The following is a 20,309-nucleotide window of genomic DNA, read 5'->3' on the forward strand; positions in this document are numbered from 1 at the left end:
AGAAGGGTTACAAATAATTGTAATAATAAATACACCTCACAATACACATATTTTATTTTAGGCATATTTATTAGTCCCTAATAAATATGCCTAAAATGCCATATTTTTATGCAATCCGATGCTGGAAAATAACTAAAAAAAATAAAATCTTAATTATCATAATGTAACAATCAGAAAATAAACAGTTTTTTTTTCGGGAATAGGTACCTTAAATACTAATAAATAATATTTATATTTGAATCCAATACAAATTCCTACGGGTGACTTAAATTATTATTAAAAAAATATGTAGGGACGACGCTTTGCAGCTATTTATAAAAAAATATTTTCATCTATAGATTGGTTTAGAAAAAACAAGACAATGGGTTGAATGAAGTAACTGAGAGTATGCACGTCTGGGATGCTTCAATCACATTAATTTTCCATTATTGTGCATTCAATAATGCAATTTTTCTAACTAACATCGATTGTTAATGAAATATTCGTGTTACGAATAAGGTTAAGTCTATGCCACGTCTTGTAATAACAACTTTTTTATCCTGATTTAAATGATTGGGTAAATTAATTTAATTCTCCAATAAATTCCAAGTGTAAAATCCAAATGCAGGTGGGTATTAACTACATAGTTACTTGGTATATTTAGCTCTTAATAAATAGGTGTACAATTTATTAATATAATTTATCTTAGTTACGTTTGTTTTATTCGGAAATAATTTATAAATACCCGCATAAAAATTAGGCACTTTTCTAAATAGGTAGACAGATTGATTGAGGCAACAAGTCACATCTCTGTTAATAATGCATCACTTTTTAATAGTCGCATTAGTAACTACCCTTTTCTGACGATTACCGTTGATTGCTCATTGATCAGTCTCCAACCACATTTGCTTATTAATTATCAATTTTATTTAAAAAAAAAGAACGTGTTCGCTAAACATCGTCATTGATATTCAAATTTCGAACCATCATCTATTTTTTTTCAAGCCAGCATGCAGCATTAAAAATCTATAAAGAGTTTTCATTGAACTTCACATTACGTTAGAGACAAAGGTACTTAGGTACTTGTAAGTACTTACTACAATAAGACCCAGTTTTATCTACAATCCGTACACCGACCAAAAAGAATGGAGTCTTGTTACAGATCAATTGTTAATTACCTACGGGTCTCACTACCCTGGTCATAACAATTTATTGTCGTGCACTGTATAACCGAAACACATTGTATAACATAGTATTAGAGCACGTTCTATGTGTAGTCTTACGTTGATGTGTTCCTTCATTCATATCGGAAGTATGTTTTGAAAATTATGAGTGAGACGTATCTCTACCACATCGTATTGAGCCGCGCATTGTGTTGAATTTTATTCTCCACTGTTCATTGCAGCAGGTAACATTTTGTTTGCCCGCTGTAATAACAAATAGGTACTTCGATAACTGGACTAAAATAAATAAAAATCTATGTATCGAAAAGTCCCATACAACATTTGGCATTATTTTATTTGCCGCAGATATAAAAATAAATATTTTATGAAAAAAAAATCTATGAACATTTCGTCAATCTATAATACAATCAAGTACCTATTATATTACCGAACAATCACATCTGCAAATCGTCATAACGATTAGCAATCACAATAGTTACAGTAGCAGATATAGGTAATTGGTGCGTTGTATAACGGAGTGTTTATTTCTAATTGTTTCATAATAACAATTTCAAATGACTGCAAGAACTGACTGCGGCTGCGGTGCATCTGCATAATTACTCATCTACCGTAAAAACTAAATATCTTCGTCTCTAATAAAAGATTCGCGCGGTTTTCCAGTTTTATAGCCTAAAACTTTTTTCGATAATTGTACTATCCAATAAAAGGAATTTGTAATTCCGGAGATTAGCACGGTTAAACAAACAAACTCTTCATGTTGTCATCAATCAATGTTTTATATACATATTAATGTATAAAATAGATCAGTATATATAATTATTATTATGTATGTATAGTTGATCTATGTATGTATATTAGATATGTATTTGTAGGTAATAAAGGTAGCCTTCTATTTCAGTATAAAGTTATTGAAATAAATATTCTTACGGTCTTTTTTTTTCTTATGCTTTATTAGGTAATATTTATTGTGAGATAAAACTTGGATTCAATAAACTTGTAATTAATTTATTACGTCTGTGTTTTGTATCACATCAGGTAGGTAGATGTTATTATATTATCTATGTGCATTATGTGGGAAGCCGAGAGGGAAAATATTTTACTAAGTACCTAGTAGGTACTATTGTGTTGTGTTGTACTAGAAAATAAAGGTGGAAGTCCTAGTCAACCTACATATTATTGAAACTTACTTTAAACTTAAATAAAATGGATTTAAAAAAAATGTCCTAATTAGCAACTGCAAAAAATATTTCTACCAAAGTAGGACAAATATAAATTCGGTAAAAAAAAAAAACAATTATCTTGCGTTATTTTCCTCAATTTCCTCTACCTCTAGTAGGTACCTACATTATGCAAATTTCACGGTCTGTAAAACTATAGGTAGGTAACAAGAGTTTTACATAACCAGAGTCACTATAAACCATGGGATTCCATAATATTATGGAGTTTACCTGCCTTAACAGTGTTTTTGATACCTAGGTAGGTAAAGAACAAAGCCATTGTAACTGCAATACATGAGAGGATTTCCTCTTACGCTATTTATTATTAGTCATTCATTCATAAGATTAAGCATTCTTTGCAAGCTATGAGAAATTATACCTACCTATATAACGTGAAATACCTAATGTTATATTTAAAGTTAAACAAATATTATTAACACACCTTTAACTGCTCGAAGAGCTAGCAGAGATGTATTAAATTAAGGTCCGCTTCCAAACAATTTACATATTAGCTTCTATACCTTTAGTACGAGTTTGCTCGTGCCCATGATTGGCCGGTGTAAATGAAGCAACCAATCAGAGTGCATTAAACGTAAAACAAACTCGTACTAAGGCCTCTGATAGCGAATTCGTACGTACAAATAGGAGTTTCCCGTTTTACCATTTCCAATTCCCGTGCTCTCTTACATTTACCCATAGGTATGGTAAAGCTTCCTAGGTCCTGTAGTTTCGGCTGAACTATGCAATCAGTCTTTGAGACGTAGATTTAAAATATCTTAGAACGCATTTTACATAGGTAAGTGTTACTAACGAGACGTGCGTGTTTTAATTAACATTAGCTGCCTATTCAGTAGTTTACGGAACAGATTGAACGAGTGATGAATTAAATGATGATACCAAAGAAAATATATAGATAGATAGGTCTTTAAAAAGAACTTATGACACATTGCCGTCTGTTAAGGGAGATTGGAAAGAGAAAACATAAAACATTATGATTGCCCAAGTGACTTATGTACGCTACACACCTTACAATTTGCAGTGCTGTGCAGTTTTAGCTGTACAATTAAATCTAAACACCTTACGATTTAACTCAGCAGTTTTAACTATACAGTCGGACTGTACAGTTAAATCGTAACCTAGCGGGTTCTCTGTCTCGAAAAGAGGTGGTAGGAAGGTGTTTTTAGTCAGTAAGAGTCTGACACTCCCTCTCGCCTCGTTCAGGGAGCGAGAGAAGTTACCGAATGAATTTCCCCCCACAAAAATATGTACGAGGTATTTTATATGTACGAGGAATTCTCGTGCATTATATAGGAATGAATGCTGGATTATAAATAGTAGTTTAGCAATAAGACCGATAGAGATAGAAGAAGAAGAATCTGTATTTACTGACACTTATTTTCACACACAAGATAATGTGAAGTAATCGAATAATAACAAAATAAAAGTGTTTTGCGAAAGTAGTGGTCTCTGTCGCCCATTGTTGCGAGATAATTATTATAATAATAAAATGCATTGTTTACATTCGATAACTTAACTTACAGGAAGAGAAAATGAAATTCTTTTTAACCGACTTCATAAAAGAAGGAGGTTCTCAGTTTCACCTGTATATACCTTGTTCGTCCGAAATTATCTAGCGATGGGCTTGCACCCTAATAGTAGAATTTTCATTTGTATGGTGTGTGTTTACAAACACAAGTTCACACCTGAAATAACAAAAATGTTTTATGCGAGAATCGAACTCGTAATACGTAGTTGCGCAGCGATTGATAACTATGAAGTTAGATAACAAATGAATAGGTTCACTTATAACACATTCTAGGTACCGTACTTAAGGAACATTTGACGTTCAAAAGTGCCTTCCTGGTCTATTTGAAATAAATACATTTTGATTTTGACTTTGACTCATGGCAGGATGGCGACGTTGGTTAAGGATCAGGAGTGAAGATACTTATGCACTGTAGCCTTTTTAGTGCATTCAAATAAATAAACAATGGCTTTACAACTTCATTACTACTGAAGATAGGTACGGTACTTAGGCACTCGTAGCCTTTTTAGTGCGAGATAAGTAACCGGATGCTTTACAACTTCATCCCATTAATCTAACAAAAATATGTACGAGGTATTTTATATAATAATCGAGGAATTCTCTGTGCATTATATAGGTTAATGAATGCTGGAACCCAAAAATTATAACTTTTTTTTTGTCTGAGTAGTTCAGCAATAAGACCGATTGTCTGATAGAAGAAGAAGAATCTGTATTTACTGACACTTATTTTCACACACAAGATAATGTGAAGTAATCGAATAATAACAAAATAAAAGTGTTTTGCGAAAGTAGTGGTCCCTGAAATTTGGCCATTGTTGCGACATAGATTATTATTATAATAATAAAATGCATTGTTTACATTCGATTACTTAACTTACAGGAAGAGAAAATAAATTCTTTTTAACCGACTTCATAAAAGAAGTTAGGTTCTCAGTTTCACCTGTATATACCTTGTTCGTCCGAAATTATCTAGCGATGGGCTTGCACCCTAATAGAATTTTCATTTGTATGGCGTGTGTTTACAAACACAAGTTCACACCTGAAATAACAAAAATGTTTCATGCAAGAATCGAACTCGTAATACGTAGTTGCGCAGCGGTTGATAACTATGAAGTTAGATAACAAATGAATATAGGTACTTATTACACATTCTAGGTAGGTACTTACTTAAACCTCGTCCTCGCTAGGAACATTTGTTGAGCGACATGTAACCCTAGAAACATCGGGTCAAGTTGGACGACGTCGGGCTACTATAGACGATATCGTCGCGACATTGTTGAAACTATTCCTTGTCGCACAGTTAACATCCTTCGACAACACCCGATGTCTCCGGGGACACATGTCACCAGACAAATGTTCCTAGTGGAGACTAGGCTTTAAAGAAGACTCATGGCAGGATGCTGACGTTGGTTAACGTTCAGGAGTGTAGATACTTAGGCACTGTAGACTTTTTAGTGCATTAAAATAAATAAACAATGGCATTACAACTTCATCACTAGTACATTAATCTAATAAAGTGCGTAAATATGTGTTTCTGTTGTCCTGGCTTACTCACAATACAATAGATTCGCAATATAGGGCTATTGTAGTGCTTAATGACATCACTTCTATTCTACAGCTTATGCTCGGCAATTCAATGATAGGTGTTCTTTATGTGCATATTGAGAGACTAATTGCACATTAACTGATTAAACTTGCTGTGCAAGCATAGCTATATACCGAAATAGGTTTTTAAAAGTAATAAAATCAAGTACACTTTATCAATGAAAGTGTACGTAAAGTGATCTGTACCCTTAGTACGAGTTTGCTTTCAGCGCTCTGATTGGTTGGTTTATTGGAGCCGGCCAATCAGAGTGCCGAATGCACCCTCGTTTCGATTACTTTAAATGTAAAGCAAACTAAGGGTACGGGTGTTGTATGTGTACGGCATATTGCAGTCGAGGAGCGTAGAACGTAATATACTCGTAGAACTACGTTGCCTGACACTACTCATACATTTGCGAACAATCCACCAATACAACATTTATTACATTAACGAACAATTCAGTAAGTAAAACAAATAGCAGTAGATAATAAACATAACATTTCATGATTCATCACGCTGGCTTTTCCATGAATGAACTGGAAGAGGAAACACCAGATAAAGTCCTTTATTCGAGAGTATTAGTACAGTTTTAAGTGATTAATTTCATGTATAGTTATCTCATTACAACATAAACAGTGTGACTATTGCAATCTTGACAATCATTGAGCAAAAACCGAAAACATTGTCACGCGTAATTTGTTACAACAATTCAAAGTATATAACGGAAATATCCTTATCTATATACCCATCTAGTGATCTAGTCCCGTTTTAAATATCATAGTTATACACCGTTAGTGGGTGGGCAGAGATCTAACAATAGCTGGTCAATTGTCATCAGTCATTTTTCGACAAGATCTGATAGGTCATTGACTTTTGACTTGAACAATGGTTAGGGTATAAAAAATACTCACATATTGTCATCTTGACCGAATTATTGTATTGTTATACTTTTTTACTTAGTAAGTTAGTACCTATGTAGTGACTGTTACTTTTCGCTACTTAAAAGTACATTGTCACATAACAGTTTATGAAGTTGTTAATTCTTTGCGTGATTCATTTGTAATGTGTTAGACTACGTTTAAAAAGTAAGTTTAGTTTATTTTGTAGACCGGTTTAATTGTTTGTTTCGCTTACATAACTGTGATTCCTCTGGTGTTGCGGGTGTCCATAGACGGCGCTGATCGCTTACCATCAGGTGACCCGTCTGCTCGTTTGCCCCCTATTCCATAAATTCTTCATTGCTAAATTAAGATATAGTTAACGTTATTTGGAACCAAGTTATCTAAATAACCGTGAAAAGGCATATTTACTAGTTAGGTGCGGCAGAAGAGCTTAAGGTCACCACCTCTGTTGGCTGAGAATTTGAGACCCTACCTTACTATTACTACCAGTATAACAAATATTTTATGACTAACACAATTTACACAACTGTATCTAGAGGTGTGGGAGAATGCCTAACCTATAACTATAATGCGAGAATACCCGACTACTTTCGGAATTAAGCGGAACCCTCAGTCATGATTTATTATATGCGAACTATGAGTTGTTTATCTCATGTACCTAATTGCTTTACATAAAGGACTAACTCTGGTAGGTACCGCATTTTTTTACAAAAACGAAAAACTAGATTTTTCTTCAAATATACGCTCTTTACGAGTTACAATAACGATCTAGCTATCATATAAGCCGCCCAGGAGCTGCAGGTTACCGGGGTCCGGCTCGAAAAGCAGGACTAGGAACGGGGTGGTTTTTAGCCAGTAAGAATCTGACACTCTCGCCTCGCCCAAGGTTAGAGAAGTCATTGGATGATTTTCCCCCCTTAAACAAAAAGCTATCATACAAATTGTCTTCTTTAATCCATTGCTCGCAATCCTAAAATATATGTCCTTGCAAAACGGATGCGTCGAATCCAACACAGTTACTGATCGACCTGACTATTCCTAGCAGACACGTTTCCTATCTCACGAGCAATAGGAGGTCTGAGTTAGCACGATTTATAACTGATCTAGATTACAAATCTTATTATGGAAGGTGATGATATATTTTTTTATTGTCGGTACAGTACAATATGTCGTGGGTAAATGGCAGATGTCCTGATCTTTGGAGTTTATTGTATGTAAATACAATTTAAGATGTGTGGTGACATAACGGGTTATTGTCATAAAAAATGCTGAAACATACCTTGTTGCTTTAGTTTAGTAGTTATAGTTTAATTTGCAAGGTATAATATTATTATTTTATGTTCTACAAGTACTTTTAAGGCATTTTCATGAATTCAGATTGGATAGTGAACAATGAGCATTGACTAAACACCGCATATGTCACCGTTCATATTCAACGGTTTTCATTCACCAGTCAAAGTCTTAAAGTCACAGTAAAATCATTTATTTAAATTAAACTAAAAATAGGACTTTTGAAATGTCACAAAATGTAAACAGAGTCATCCATCAAACCTAACAATATTGTTCGACTTTCCAATAAAACACATGACCGACATACATAATTGGCGGTGTCTAAACGCATCAATAGGGAAGCCCGGTCCACTACATCATTAGTAATGTAATTATAGCTAAAATTTCACTGTTCACTCGCTAGTCGAGCTACTAGCTTCCAGTTACTAGCTACAGCCGTGGAATCACTTCCTACTGGTGACGACACGGTGCCTCGTTCACCTTTATTTTGACATGATTTACAGTTCGTGCTACTTAATTAGATAAAGTAGTAAGTTGCTACTTAAATCTCTTGTAGTAATAACAAGATGTTACCACAAGAGCTTGACATTTTATGATAGTTATTAATAAAGTATTTAATTGTACGTAGGTAGGTATTGTATATTTACTAGCTTTCGTCAAGTTTACTCGTGTGCCTCTAAACTCTGATTGGTTGATTTATTCGAGCCGGCCAATCAGAGTGCCGAACGCGCTCTTGTTTCGATTACTTTAAGCATAAAGCAAACTCGTACTAAGGGTACTGAAGTTGCTATCATAACAAAGTTTCGTATAGGTACAATTTAAATAGGTAGCCACGCGTATACGAGTACAAACTCGAAATAACAAATTAACTAAGTAAAAACTAAATAATGACAGTTTTCCTCCATTTCAGCATCTAAATTGATCACGTCGAAAATACATAAAGACGAAAAGTTTAGAAAAACATAACACACAATTATAATAATGGTAACCAAGATAATAAGTACAACATAAAATTTTACAGTTCTCAAACAAAACATGAGTTATCTCACGTTTTTCTCACATTTAACATTAAACATGTTGATGATGGAAAAGAGATTGAAACAGGAAATATTTCACTTGCATTATTTAGTACGAAAATGGCGGATAATCTCACAACTTCATATTGTTATAGTGTCTTCATACATTCAAGATGCTGTTGGAAATATGTACAAAGCGATTAAATAAATCAATTATTAATTGTAAAGGAATTTAGGAGTGGTTTTATGTTGGGAGTGAGTAATAGATTTTCTCTAAGGTGCGGTTTATTGCAGGCTTAAATCTTCTTCGTTTCGTATATTGCATTAGTGACTGGTTGGTGCGGTGGCTGGGCAACTGGCTGCCATGTAACGTGTAGCGAGTATGATTCCCGCACGGAACATCTCTTTGTGTGATCCACAAATTGTTGATTCGGGTTTGGTTGTCATGTGCATGTTGAAATTGTATGTTTGTAAACGCAATGTTTAAAAAACTAAGTATAAATTTTTCCGTGTCTTTTAATTGAGAATTAGAAAAAAAAATTATAATTATTTCAATCAATGTGTTTACGCTTAACTGGTTGGAGGTCGTAGTTTAAAACGATCAAGTCTGAAGCCGGTTACAGGCCAAAAACTAAACTAAGTAATTTGGGGTAAACTGGGGCTCTGGCTGCCGGCTCGAAAAGTAGGAGTAAGAATGGGGTGGTTGTTAGTCAGTAAGAGTCCGACACTCCCTCTCGCCTCATTCAGGGCGGGAGAAGTCATGCGATGACCTTCCCCCTTAAAAAAAGAAAAAAAACTATGAACTACGCTATGTGAGTTTGAAAAACTGCGTCAGTTATTCGAACTAAGCTACACTAACTTAGCTTAGCTTAGTCAGTTCTTACGACACCTATTGAAACAGTGTGTCACCAAACGAACTAAGTACCTAAGTAATACCTAAATTACCATATTTTCTGGTTAGTATTGAAGCGAAGGAAAACCCAAAATAAAGTTTGAGTTTAATGATAACATTAAACTCAAACTTTATTTTGGGTTTTAAGACAGATGACAAAGACAATAATGTCTTTATTGTACTTGATAGATCGTCCAAACAAAAGTGATAGGTGACATGTTTTACTGTATTAGCTATTAGCATTCACTTCACGTTTGTAGTTTATGACTAGTTAGAATTTCCAACCCTTACTTATGTACAATTTCTTTGTTTATCCTTATTTTTGTTTGTATTTGTGTTGGGAGACATTGATTTAGTTGACAGATGGTGAATGGTGAATAGTTTTGTTGGTCGGTACGTTACAAAGATGGATGGTCGTGGTTACATTATACCTAGTCGTATTTATTACTCATTTTGGCTCTAATGAAAAAAAATCTGCAGTTTTTGTTTAGTGTTCTGTACTGCTTTTTGCAATATTTTATTTAACTCAGTAATTAATTATTTGTCAAGCTTCTATTAAATTAAATTAAGTTAATATAATTTAAGCATTTAATTTCAATTAATTATTTGTCAATCATTTAAAGATTTTTTGTAGATTTTTTGGTCAAAGTATAACATTGTATAAAAAACATTGGGTTCGATTCAGTTGCTTATTCTGAACAAACGAAATTTTGGTTTCACTCAACAATAAGGTTGTATATGTTCCTATTTAGGGTCACTATATCTGTATAACGTAATGTCATCGTCCCTTTTATTTTGTGAATGGAGAGGCAGCATATTCAGTATCTACTTTTCAGTTTTTACATTTAGTAGGAACCTGATAATTGTTACTAGGAAAAAATCTACATATTAGATAATCCAATTGACCTTCCTTTTCAGGTGTAGTTCCTAAAATGCTTGTTTGTTATTGAACTTATCGCTTCAATTAACCTAAATAACTTCAAAGTCAAAACGTTAACGAGGTATAGGTAATTACCATAGATAACTTAAAATAGCCAAAACGCAGCTGAATGAGTCTGAGTGCACTGCTGGACTTGACATACGAAATTGTTTAGTATGTTGTTACCATTAAGATTGATTTTCAAATTACGTAGTTATCACAATATGCTCGGATAGCTCGGTTAAATTCGTCTGCTGAAACTGAAAGTTATTATACCTACTATGTTACGCAAGACCTATGCATTGGGTTTCGATAGCGAAATGAATTTTTAAACCGGTATTTGGAACAGTATTTTCATAAAGGTTTTTTCGGATTAAACGGTTTAGAGCAATAAAAACCGGTTAATACGACGCACATCAAAGAAACGCCGCGCGCTGTTCAATAATTATTTAACGCCCCGAAATGCCCCTCGTCGAATAAACCGGTTATAGGTTAAATAAAGTTCTTTAAATGTTCACGTTCTTAAGAAAAGTTCGGAGGAAAACCGATATCCGGTATTAACCGGTATTTTTTAAACCGGTTCCGAGCCTTGGTTACCACAATATATCTTAGCTTTTCATTCGTCTGCTGAAACCGAAGGTTTTATACCTATCATGTTAACAGAGAATATGCAGGTTAGTAGGTAGAAGTGAATTGAATTGATTTAATTAGAAGTAAATTAGTCCAAATGTTAATCTATAGATTCCCTCTGACATTGAGTACGAAGCACGATACTTTGTGCACTGTTTATCAATCCCCCATTCCCTAACAACCCTTAAATTCCTAATCCCCAAAAGGCCGCTTGTAACGCCTCTGGTGTTTCAAGTATCCACGGGCGGCCGCAATTGCTCACCATCAGGTGATCCTTCTGCTCGTTTACCGGCTTATGCCATAAAAATATAACCATAGGAAATCTACGTAAGTAGGTACCTACCTAATTCCAACAGTAAAATAAAATTACATCTAAGTACAATAATATTACTAGTATTTTATCAAAACTTTCAATCTAGATCCCATCTTCATTGCGTCACGAGCACGACATTGTACGAATCATATCAACCACTGTTTTGAAGCTAACGCTTTCTCTCCAAAGATAATCCGTGCGTTACTGTCTATGCTCGTGTTATGAGCCTGTTACGTCACTGTCCGCTTGTCTATGATAATTTTAATTCCGGGTTTTTAGTCTGTGTGCAGGATATTTCCGCACATCGAGTTCTAATCTCATATCGATACAATGTAACAAGCCTTATTTACCTGTCTTTGTAGCTAGTTTTAAAAGTGCTAAGTATTTTTATCTACACTGGGACTTATATAGCATGAAGAGTTTGTTTAATGTGGGCGAACATTGGCATTATGTGCCATAATGTGCACCTCTGCCTACCCCGTCGGGGATTAAAGGCGTGACGTTATATAAAAAAATAGCAATTTGTAATATTTATAAACAGGCACTCTCAGATTTTAATGTATTGCTGTGCTTCTGCAGTTTGCATCACGTTTCGTCGGTTTAAAATCGAGTAAACGCCAATTACCTAAACATTAACTTCTTGCCTTACATAGTCAAACAATTTTAACAACATAATAATACATATGAATTAAGGTATAGAACAATACCTAGGTGTACCTAGATAGTATTTACGATGGGCTGTAAGTGTGCCAAGGAGGCAAAGACTCTTCAGTCCTGGTTTACATAATATGTTGTTTAATCCGAGCACTATGTAATTACGATTGCAAATACCTATATGTGTTTGTTAGAAACGTGTATAAAGTTCTCGGTAGGAGTACCTATACTATAGTTATACTAGATGACCCGGCAAACGTTGTTTTTCCTTATAAATTATTTCTAGAAAAAAAAACTAAAAAACCCGACTGCGTTTCTTTATAACATGAAAATGAAAACCAAAAACAAGAATACAAGAAAAATTTAAGCAGTCGGGACCCATTCTAATTATTATGAAGACTTAGTGAGGGCACACACGGCTGGCTTTCTGGAATGGGTCCCGACTGCTTAAATTTTTCTTGTAATCTTGTTTTTGTTTTTTTCATTTTCATGTTATAAAAAACGCAGTCATTTTTTAGTTTTTTTAAATTACTTTTTTATTTTATTTTCTTTTAGTTTTATTATTTTTATATTTTGATATATCTAGTGTCACTCCCACAGTAAATACGAATCAAACTACCCCTATCAAGCTGAAATCCATCGAGTCGTTCAGGCTAGAGAGTGAGCAATATTCGAATTTGGCGCCAAAAATCCGCCATTTTGATTTTATTATTACTTTGATATATCCAGTGTCACTCTCACAGTAAATACGAATCAAACGACACCTCTCAAGCCAAAATCCATCGAGTCGTTTAGGCTAGAGAGTGAGCAATATTCGAATTTGGCGCCAAAAATCCGCCATTTTGTTTTTTTAAACATTTTGATATATCCAGTGTCACTCTCACAGTAAATACGAATCTAACGACACCTCTCAAGTCAAAATCCATCAAGCTGTTTAGGCTGCAGGGCGTGCCAAACAATTATACATACATACATACATACATACATACATACATACATACATACATACCTCCTTCTGGCGCAGTCGGGTAAATAGATAGTAGCCGATTCTTAGATCTACTGAATACGCATATAAAATTTGGTAAAAATTGGTAAATCGCAATTATAATGTTTTATCTAGTTATATTACTACATGTTCAAAGTATGCCCATAAAATCTATGGAAGTATTATTAGCCTATAATTACTTTATATTAATAAGACGGGATATTCACTATGTTTATTTATGTCTATAAGTTTCCGATATTTCGGCACCGTTGCAAGCGCCATGATCACGGATGAACTGCTTTTATCTGTAAAAAAAATCTATTGTTCTATAATAATAGCAATTTTGCAACATTGACCAATAAGAGAAAACATTTATATTATACTTAATGATAGAAAATAGACAAAAACTGCGTATTCACGGGCCCTTTAGCGCTTTCCAGTCGTTGAACCGGCGCCATTTTTGTACAAATGCCAAATGTTTTCAACAGTATTACAATAAATATTTATTACATCTACCATGAACTTGAGGTTTCTTTTGGAAGAGGTTTTTTTTTAACTATTCTCGGTTGCGGTTTCCTCGTTTCTTGCGGCGATCGATCAATCGAAATTCAACGGTGTTGATTTGGCGCGAAAACGTGGAAAATGGTGGTTGCGACAAATATGGCGGCTCGTTGCAATGGCGCGAATTTGGAGGTCACTATCGGACCGAGAACTTGAGAGATAGGGAACTGAAACTAGTGCGAAGTTTTGTAGCAGACAAGTGCCATTATAATGCGTGTATTTTAGCATTTTTAACAAGCTCTTAAATGGCTTTACTGTTTGGCTTGATGAGCAGTAAGCAGCGTGTTGTTAACGTAACAGTTGTGTAAACAAAAACAAAAGAGATTCCCACGCGAGCGTTGCCTAGGTGTTAAGTCTGCCGGCAACGAGCCTGTCATTATTTAAGGCACTTGCCGTCTGCTAATTAGGAAGTTAGTTATTAGCCTTTAAGTTACGATGATGATATAAAAAAATATCGTCGTAGTTGGAATGAAAATTAATTCATGTGTAGATTTAGGCTTTACGATAATAATGAAAGTTTTTATGGTATAAGCCGGTAAACGAGACGGGTCACCTGAGGGTAAGCACACGCCACCGCCCATGTACACCCACAACACCAGAGGCGTTACAAGTGCGTTGCCGGCCGTAGGGTTTAGAAATGTTAGGTTAGGTTAAATTTAATTTTAGGTTTTAGTATTACTTAGATTAGTTTCGGGGAATCGGGGATTGGGAAGTAATTGGGCCTCCGGTAACGTTGTTTCATGGCGGGTTTCTGTGAGGCCGTGGTATCACTGCGGTTGAGCCGGCCCATTCGTGCCGAAACATGGCTCTTAAACACTCAAAGGTTCAAGAAATCTTGATTTAGCTGATTTAGGTAGATAATAGAAAACGATAATTGAATTCCAATATTTTTTATTTGCACTAAATACAGATTTCAGCTTAAACAAAAACAGAGACAATTAAGGCTAAGGCTGAACACAATACCTGAACTAAAGCCAAAGATAAAGGGAAAGTGTATAAATAAGAAATGGCTGCACCGTCCCACGCGGTCCGGGTGAAACCTTGCACGCTTGCATTCGATGCAATATTGTCGCGCCTCGCACCTCGCTCCCACACTCTTGCGTAATTTTTGCTGAATGGTTTTTTTGGGAGTTTTTTAGGCGCATTTGAGGTTTTTTTTAAGTAGCGTAGGCATAGGCCAGTTATGTATATCGTTGTTATTTCCGCTTTTTTGTAGCCTACTGTTGATTGAAAAATGTAGGTTGAGTAGTCTGTAGATCAGGTCTCCGTGATAACTTAGCCTAGCTCAAAGAATAATTTAATTGAATCATTAAATTAGGGGAAAATAAAATGAAGTAATAAAAAAAATAACAAAAAATGGGCTATCTGCTTAAACCAATAAAGTCCAATAAACTATAAATAAATAAAACAGCACACAATCACAATAATAAACAGAGATGCCACAGAATGCGGAGCACCTTTCGAATCGTACCAAATCGACGACCGGCCTGCAACACAAAATAGACAAAAACTCTAGGCTATTGGGACAACACATTGCAAGTGGAACGCTATGACATAATACCACTCAATGCTATGAGCTAAGAGCCAGTGACCGCCACACTCACGATAGCATTTTGTTTTGTTTTGTTCTCGTATGTAATACTCGTATAATTATTATTATATTATGAAGATCGAAAATGCATCTCTGTAGCAGACTGGTCTTGTGACCTACTTTTGTGTTTGTTTCTATTTTTTTAATCATCTTCTGCTTAAAGTTCTGTTATATTTTGAGTCTAGTGCTCCGCGGTCCTCGTTTTCTTTTTTGTATTGTTATAGTTAAAAGTGTCATTAATATTAGAGACTTTTGACCACCATGCTATACCAGCTTCGTCGTCATTAATGCTGCCGGTACATTGCGGTCATACTATTTAAATAAGCTATACATACTAATAACCTCCATACTCAGAGTCATTTAATAGTTTCTTAACCCAGTCCTTAGCAGTAGTTTTTGGTATAAAATCATTACTAGCTAGTTTAAGTCATTATTGAATGTCTCTAAGTATGGCAGTAAGTAAATAATTGGCCCTAGTGTGAAGTAAAATGCATGATTAAGTAACTTAATTATATCTTGGCGCCTACTGAAATGACGGTATGGTCTCTATACATAAGTTTGTTACTGCCTAACATTGTTTACGTCTAAACAAATGATGATAAATAAACAACATTTGCATTGTAAGCAGAGCTTATGAAATTTGCGACTTTTTTTTCACCGTCGTGTGCGCTGCCGTGAAATGTGTGTCAGTTGTCTCTTGCACTACAACACTAGTTACCGGTGCGCGTGCAGACGACATTGGGCTGCGCAGGCACATTGGCTGCACGCGATCGGATATGCGTTTAATCGTCTATACCGATCCGACACGATTATCTAACTTCCTGCCTAGTTTACTTGACAGTCGAACAAATTGTTCCATGTATGGTATAAATGTTGTAGTCACGATTTTTCCCTTTGGTACGATATGGTATTAATTACTAGCTTACTGCCAGCGGCTTTGCCCGCATTACCGTGAGAAAAAGTAATCTATGTCTTATTCCAAACTGTAATCAACCACTGTTTCAAATTTCATCCCAATCCCTTCAGCCGTTTTGACGTCTTTGAGTAAAAACAGTCACACAAACGCACTCACAAATTTTTGCATTTCTGAGCCAGCTTCTAGTATTTAAGTAAATCTCAGTTTTAACTATGTGTACGGTACGATGGGTTTAGCATGATCTTTGTGTGGCCAAAAGACCCTAAATTAATAAAGATAATAAAAAAGAAAGATAGCTCGGATCAGTACGATGTGTAGTCTACAGATCACGTGTCGCAGTTTCCACGTACCCACAGGATGTTTTTACAGAGATTTTATGAATTGAAGTATAAAAAGATAATTTACAAAACAAGTTATTAATTGACACTCGTTTCTCAACTTGAACCGTAAGATTATCTCAACAAGATAATATTTTATATTTCAGGTTTTGTAAACAATGATGATGATTTTAAGTGACTGTCCGTATAAAGCCTAATGACCCAAAAACACATTTGGGTTATACTGCACTATATGACTTCCTTCATTAAAAACAACAGATTAATCTACAAATGTTTTTTGATAAATCGTAATTATTTTGGCACATCATGGATGTTGTAATAAAACAGTTTTTTTGACTTGAATGTCAAGAGTCAAGTAATAACTAATGACTCAAGCAAATAGGAGACATCCTGAAATAGCTAGACAAAATTTGGGTTTAGCTCAAAATATTAGTAAGATACATATAAATCAGCCAAATAAGTAGAATAGGTTAGTTTCGTACTAGTCTAATTCAATATTTTTTCGAAATGTCAAAAACTATATTTTCTATGAATTTTGTATGAAATAGTGCTTTATGACGTCATCAGATTTTTACGTCAAATAGCAGACTTATTTCTGGAATAAATCGATAATTAAGTAGAACATCAAATCTGAGTGACAAGTGCATGAATGAAAGTGTGATTATTTTTTAATATTTTATTATATTGAAAAGTAGCAATAATTTATTTTTGACTGAGGAATCTACCCAAAAGTGATTTACAGTAAGACTCAAAATAGTTTTTTGCTACCAAACGACATGATGTAGTATAATTAACTGCACCATTAAACCAAGGGCTTCGTTTACCGTAATAACACCAGCAAACATTACACAAACAAGGCAGCAATTTAGAATTAGATCACATAACAGCCTAGAACCTAACAATGCTAGAATAATAACTATTGTGTATCTCAAAACGAGGTTACGACCACTGAAGCCTGGACAAACACAGGTCCATTGCGAAAAGCGATTCGTACGACGCTTCATTGAAGATCTGCCGCTTATTGAGATTGGTTTACAAATAACTTAGAAGCTAGGTCTTGTGTCGAAAACTGTACTTAGACGAGCTAATCACTGACCCGTGTCGGGTAAATTTTAATGGACAATGTCTGTAGAATGGAAACTAAGTGATAACCGACGTAACCTAGTGAACCTAGGTCTCTGGTAAGGTTGGGTAATGTAAACGGCGATTTATTTTTAACTGACTTCGTTTAATATAATATTTTCCCACAATTGATTGAGACGGTTGGCGCAGTGGCTGAGCAACTCTTTGTGTGATCCACAAAATGTTGTTTCGGGTCTGGGTGTCATGTGCATGTGAAATTGTATGTTTGTAAACGTACCTATGACACAGGAGAAAACACAAGTGTGGGGCAACGTTTAAAAAAAAAGTAATAGGAATTGTCATGTACAACACACTTAAGCCCAGAACAATAATCTGTGGATCACACAAAGTATTGTGTCGTGGGAGAATCGAACCCTTAAAAGGTTGCACAGTAGCTATTTACTCAGCTACTGCGCCAGTCATATCAGCAGTCATCATTTGACTAACCGAAAATATAATGCATCACACAGTTATGGCCACTTACTTGATAAAAGTAGTCTGGTTATAACCAGATAGATAAAGAGTTAAGGAAGACATTATTTCATGGGAAATTATGAATATTCCGTATCCTAGGTAACTGCTTAGTTTTTTACAAAGTTGCCAAGGCTGTTGATTTAAGGAAATGCTTTGGTTATGGGCTCATCAACTAAAGTGCATATTTCCTTTTTTATTTACCGAGCTGCGAAGTGGTTTGTGGTTTTATAAATAATCTACAACAATACGATTAAATAGGTATATTAATATCTCGGTTATGTTTTTGTTTATAAGATTTATAACTTTAATATATAAATAGACGAAATGGAAAAACCAATGGCGTTAATTAATTACCTGTAATATTATCTCCTCCGAGGATCGCAGTGCGAAGTCCAGCTCTAAACAGAATTTATTTTATACTGAACTTAATAATACCTATTAGGTACACTGACAAAAAACAATTGGTAATCCCAAATAGTCATAGTTTGGAAAACCCCCAAAATCAACATATTTATGCTAAATGACTATACAGTCATAACTAGGTATATCAATTAAGTATTTAATTATATAAAGCCTAAAGTTTAGGCAGAGGGGTGTCTAGTTTAAGAGATCACACTTAATATTATAAAGGGGAAAGTTTGTTTGTTTGGATGTTTGTCCGACAATCATGCTGAAACTACCGAACGGATTTTGATGAAATTTGGTATACGGACAGTGTATGAGCTGACTTGGGTGATAGGATACTTTTTATCCCACAGGAACATGAACGAATCCGCTGGCAGAAACTAGTAATAAATAATGTAACTTTTCTTAAGTTATTAGTTCGATGTAACAAGGGATGAACTGGGAGTAATTCCAGATTAATAATTGAATTCAGAGACTTTCTTCCTACACAGAATAAAGGTAATAGTTAAAATAATAAATACAGGTAGACTTGTACCTTTCAATCTGTTAAATTAATTAGTCTTCAGTTGAGAAACTATTAAACTAGTACATTGGTCTCGTCGTCTAATAGTTTTGCAACATTTGTCGAAGCAATTTTATTTTGATCAGTAAAGTAATCATTTTGCAATGTCAGCCAGTTTCACTATGAGTTCTACTGGTATTGCCTGTTCAGTGCTTACTCTAGTGGAAATTAATGTTTCAGTAACAACGTTATTGAGTACTTCTCAAGGTCAGTTTGTACATCTTAATTGATGTTAATGGGACATCCCGAGATCTTAGCCATTGATCTATAGAACCACCCTACTACTACTACTACTGCTACTATTACTACCTACTACCTAGCGGGTTTACCAGGGCTCCGGCTCAAAGGGCAGGAGTAGGAATGGGGTGGTTTTTTGTCAGTAAGAGTCTAACACTCCCTCTCGCCATGACCAAGACGAGAGAAGTCATTGAATGATATTCCCCCTCTTAATAAGGGTATGTGAGTGGAGTATGTCCTGAGCATCATTCGCTTAATGACGGTGACAGTTGATCTAGGAGTTGTATGTAAGAAGTTGTAACGAATCAGCAGTAGAACCCTGAAGCAAGTACAAAGAGGAGATGTCATTGGTGCACAATTGTGACTCAAAAAATGACCCTGCCCAATGATATTATAAGTAAAACGTTCTGAACGTGTCACATTAAAATGTGGACAATTGGCAACGTTTTTGTAGTATGCGACCGCTAGATGGAAAATAAAGAGATATTTGCTTCATGAGTAGAAAGGAACTCTGGAATTGGGGCTTGCAAACAGTGCATTTGATGCATGCATTTCTAGCCTAGTATTTTATTTACCCGGAGCTGTGGATTACCTAACGGGTTTCCGCGCCTCCGGCTCGGAAAGCAGGAGTAGGAACGGGGTGGTTTTTAGTCACACAAGTCATTGGATGATGTGCCCCGCTCAAAAAAAGTATTTTACTTAAACATTTCTTCTAAGTTATTCCATACCAATTTCCCAGTGGCCTAAATTAGAACAACATAGACATGCATGATACACTATCGGTTACATAGAACTGATGAATTTCATACTTTGCATAGATAGGAAACCATGTTACATTGCACTGTGTAATTAGGTACAGGTGACAAAATGACAGGGTGACATCTAATTAGCAGCTAGATAAGATGTCAAGTTTTTAGGTCATACAATGTACCTAGCATCTAGCATAGCAGGCTGAATGACGAGTTAAAACTATCGACAATTGTATCGATGA

The 20,309-nt window shown here is 35.1% G+C and overlaps 1 protein-coding gene across 1 annotated transcript in view; it reads left to right on the forward strand.

Moving 5' to 3' along the window:
- Positions 1-20,309, forward strand: part of LOC118263251 (neprilysin-4) — a 56,075-nt gene that overhangs the window by 406 nt on the left and 35,360 nt on the right. The window lies entirely within an intron of this gene.

Source organism: Spodoptera frugiperda, chromosome 27 (assembly GCF_023101765.2).
Source record: "Spodoptera frugiperda isolate SF20-4 chromosome 27, AGI-APGP_CSIRO_Sfru_2.0, whole genome shotgun sequence".
Lineage (NCBI taxonomy): Eukaryota > Metazoa > Arthropoda > Insecta > Lepidoptera > Noctuidae > Spodoptera > Spodoptera frugiperda.